This window comes from Dendropsophus ebraccatus, unplaced genomic scaffold (assembly GCF_027789765.1).
Source record: "Dendropsophus ebraccatus isolate aDenEbr1 unplaced genomic scaffold, aDenEbr1.pat pat_scaffold_757_ctg1, whole genome shotgun sequence".
Taxonomy (NCBI): domain Eukaryota; kingdom Metazoa; phylum Chordata; class Amphibia; order Anura; family Hylidae; genus Dendropsophus; species Dendropsophus ebraccatus.
The window spans coordinates 70,629-75,000 of record NW_027210356.1 but is presented as its reverse complement, the minus strand read 5'-3'; positions in this window follow the sequence as shown (position 1 = coordinate 75,000).

Genomic DNA, 4,372 nt, shown 5'->3' with positions numbered 1-4,372 from the left:
AACCACCCGCCGGCGGCGGGGATTGGCCGGCGCGCGGGGGCGCGGCAGCCAATGGGAGCCCCGCCGGCGGCCGCCGTTGACTGTTAGCTTCGGCCGGGGAAAACTTCTCTCCCGACGCCGGCCTCCTGGAGCTCCGGCCCGGGCACAGCTCCCCGGCAGGTCCCGGGGCGAGAACCGGGCCGGGGGGACCGGGCGGCGGCGCGGGGCCGGGCCGCCTCGGGGCTCCGGGAGATCGGGAACGGGAACCGGTGGATGGCGGGGTCCCCACGCCGGCGTCCTGGAACTCCGGCCCGGGCCCAGCTCCCCGGCAGCTCCCGGGGGGGGAGAACCGGGCCGGGGGCGCGGGGGCCGGGCCGACTCGGGGCTCCGGGAGATCGGGAACGGGAACCGGTGGATGGCGGGGTCCCCACGCCGGCGTCCTGGAACTCCGGCCCGGGCACGGCTCCCCGGCAGGTCCCGGGGCGAGAACCGGGCCGGGGGGACCGGGCGCCGGCGCGGGGCCGGGCCGCCTCGGGGCTCCGGAAGGGCCGTTGCGGGGACCGGTGTGTGAGAGGCACCCGCGGCCGGGCTCCTGGAACTCCGGCACGGACTAAAGCCGCGAGGAGCTCCCGGTCAGAGAACCGGAATGAGGTCGGATTTGACCGCTTTACCCGGGCCGGAGTTCCAGGAGCCCGGCCACATTCCGGCGACGTCCCGCTAAAACGGGGGCGGTGACACTCGACGCCAGACCTCGTTTCCGCCACCGCCAGCCCTACTCTAAGGGACGGGCGTCCCCCCCGGCGGTCCCCGGAGGCCATCGGATGCGGGCTAAGGTGCATTAAAAGTCGGATACGAGTCAGTGTCCGTCCCGGTTCTCCCTAGCGGTCCCTGGAGGCCCTTGGATGCGGGCCAGGGTGCACCAAAGTCGGATACAAGTCCGGGTCTTGTCCGGTTCTCCCTAGCGGTCCCTGGAGGCCCTTGGATGCGGGCCAGGGTGCACCAAAGTCGGATACAAGTCCGGGTCCGTCCCGGTTCTCCCCAGCGGTCCCCGGACGCCCTCGGATGCGGGCCAGGGTGCACCAAAGTCGGATACGAGTCAGTGTCCGTCCCGGTTCTCCCCAGCGGTCCCTGGACGCCCTCGGATGCGGGCGAGGGTGCACCAAAGTCGGATACGAGTCCGGGTCCGGTCCGGTTCTCCCTAGCGGTCCCTGGAGGCCCTTGGATGCGGGCCAGGGTGCACCAAAGTCGGATACAAGTCCGGGTCTTGTCCGGTTCTCCCTAGCGGTCCCTGGAGGCCCTTGGATGCGGGCCAGGGTGCACCAAAGTCGGATACAAGTCCGGGTCCGTCCCGGTTCTCCCCAGCGGTCCCCGGACGCCCTCGGATGCGGGCCAGGGTGCACCAAAGTCGGATACGAGTCAGTGTCCGTCCCGGTTCTCCCCAGCGGTCCCTGGACGCCCTTGGATGCGGGCGAGGGTGCACCAAAGTCGGATACAAGTCAGTGTCCGTCCCGGTACTCCCCAGCGGTCCCTGGACGCCCTTGGATCCGGGCGAGGGTGCACCAAAGTCGGGTACGAGTCCGGGTCCGTCCCGGACCGGGGGAGCGGGCGCCGGCGCTGTGGGGAGCCGATCCCGGGCTCCAGCAGAGTCTATTCGGGGACCGGCTTGTCGGGGGCACTCGCGTCCGGGGTCATGGAACTCCGACCCGGACTAAAGCCTCGAGGAGCTCCCGGTCAGAGAACCGGGATGAGGTCGGATTTGAACGCTTTACCCGGGCCGGAGTTCCAGGAGCCCGGCCACATTCCGGCGACGTCCCGCTAAAACGGGGGCGGTGACACTCGACGCCAGACCTCGTTTCCGCCACCGCCAGCCCTACTCTAAGGGACGGGCGTCCCCCCCGGCGGTCCTCGGAGGCCATCGGATGCGGGCTAAGGTGCATTAAAAGTCGGATACGAGTCCGGGTCCGTCCCGGTTCTCCCCAGCGGTCCCTGGACGCCCTCGGATGCGGGCGAGGGTGCACCAAAGTCGGGTACGAGTCAGTGTCCGTCCCGGTTCTCCCCAGCGGTCCCTGGACGCCCTTGGATGCGGGCGAGGGTGCACCAAAGTCGGATACGAGTCAGTGTCCGTCCCGGTTCTCCCCAGCGGTCCCTGGACGCCCTTGGATGCGGGCGAGGGTGCACTAAAGTCGGGTACGAGTCAGTGTCCGTCCCGGTTCTCCCCAGCGGTCCCTGGACGCCCTCGGATGCGGGCGAGGGTGCACCAAAGTCGGATACGAGTCCGGGTCCGGTCCGGTTCTCCATAGCGGTCCCTGGAGGCCCTTGGATGCGGGCCAGGGTGCACCAAAGTCGGATACGAAGTCCGGGTCTTGTCCGGTTCTCCCTAGCGGTCCCTGGAGGCCCTTGGATGCGGGCCAGGGTGCACCAAAGTCGGATACAAGTCCGGGTCCGGTCCGGTTCTCCCCAGCGGTTCCATAATGCCCTTGGATGCGGGCGAGGGTGCACCAAAGTCGGTTACGAGTCCGGGTCCGGTCCGGTTCTCCACAGCGGTCCCTGGACGCCCTTGGATGCGGGCGAGGGTGCATCAAAGTCGGATACAATTCAGTGTCCGTCCCGGTTCTCCCCAGCGGTCCCTGGACGCCCTTGGATGCGGGCGAGGGTGCACCAAAGACGGATACGAGTCCGGGTCCGTCCCGGTTCTCCCCAGCGGTCCCTGGAAGCCCTTGGATGCGGGCTAGGGTGCTCCTAAGCCCGGGGAGAGAAGAGCGCCGCTCCGGTAGGTTTCAGCGGGGCGCGGCGCTATGCGGTAGCCGGCGGAGGCTCACCACGGCCGGGCACGCCGAGCGCGCCCGCTCCGGTCCCCGCCGGCGGGACTGTGAGTGCAGGGGCAGCCGTCTGGAGCCTCCACGAGCCCGGACACAAAAAGCGCCGCTCCGGTACCATCCAGCGGGGAGCGGCGGCATGCGGTAGCCGGCGGAGGCTCACCGCGGCCGGGCATGCCGAGCGCGCCCGCTCCGGTCCCCGCCGGCGGGACTTGGAGGCTCTTGGCATCCGGCGGGAGTCACCAGAAGCCCGGGGAGAGAAGAGCGCCGCTCCGGTCCCCGCCGGCGGGGACTTGGAGGCTGTTGGCATCCGGCGGGAGTCACCAGAAGCCCGGGGAGAGAAGAGCGCCGCTCCGGTCCCCGCCGGCGGGACTTGGAGGCTCTTGGCATCCGGCGGGAGTCACCAGAAGCCCGGGGAGAGAAGAGCGCCGCTCCGGTCCCCGCCGCCGGGACTTGGAGGCTCTTGGCATCCGGCGGGAGTCACCAGAAGCCCGGGGAGAGAAGAGCGCCGCTCCGGTCCCCGCCGGCGGGACTTGGAGGCTCTTGGCATCCGGCGGGAGTCACCAGAAGCCCGGGGAGAGAAGAGCGCCGCTCCGGTCCCCGCCGGCGGGACTTGGAGGCTCTTGGCATCCGGCGGGAGTCACCAGAAGCGGGGGAGAAGAGCGCCGCTCCGGTCCCGCCGGCGGGCTTGGGGAGGCTCTTGGCATCCGGCGGGAGTACCGAGGCGGGGGGGGGCGCGGGCGGCGGGGGGGGGGCGGGAGCGGGGAGGGGGGGGGGGGGGGGGGGGGGGGGGGGGGGGGGGGGGGGGGGGGGGGTGGGGGGGGGGGGGGTGGGGGGGGGGGGGGTGGGGGGGGGGGGGGGGGGGGTGGGGGGGGGGGGGGGGGGGGGGGGGGGGGGGGGGGGGGGGGGGGGGGGGGGGGGGGGGGGGGGGGGGGGGGGGGGGGGGTGGGGGGGGGGGGGGGGGGGGGGGGGGGGGGGGGGGGGGGGGGGGGGGGGGGGGGGGGGGGGGGGGGGGGGGGGGGGGGGGGGGGGGGGGGGGGGGGGGGGGGGGGGGGGGGGGGGGGTGGGGGGGGGGGGGGGGGGGGGGGGGGGGGGGGGGGGGTGGGGGGGGGGGGGGGGGGGGGGGGGGGGGGGGGGGGGGGGGGGGGTGGGGGGGGGGGGGGGGGGGGGGGGGTGGGGGGGGGGGGGGGGGGGGGGGGGGGGGGGGGGGGGGGGGGGGGGGGGGGGGGGGGGGGGGGGGGGGGGGGGGGGGGGGTGGGGGGGGGGGGGGGGGGGGGGGGGGGGGGGGGGGGGGGGGGGGGGGGGGGGGGGGGGGGGGGGGGGGGGGGGGGGGGGGGGGGGGGGGGGGGGGGGGGGGGGGGGGGGGGGGGGGGGGGGTGGGGGGGGGGGGGGGGGGGGGGGGTGGGGGGGGGGGGGGGGGGGGGGGGGGTGGGGGGGGGGGGGGGGGGGGGGGGGGGGGGGGGGGGGGGGGGGGGGGGGGGGGGGGGGGGGGGGGGGGGGGGTGGGGGGGGGGGGGGGTGGGGGGGGGGGGGGGGGGGGGGGGGGGGGGGGGGGGGGGGGGGGGGGGGGGGGGGGGG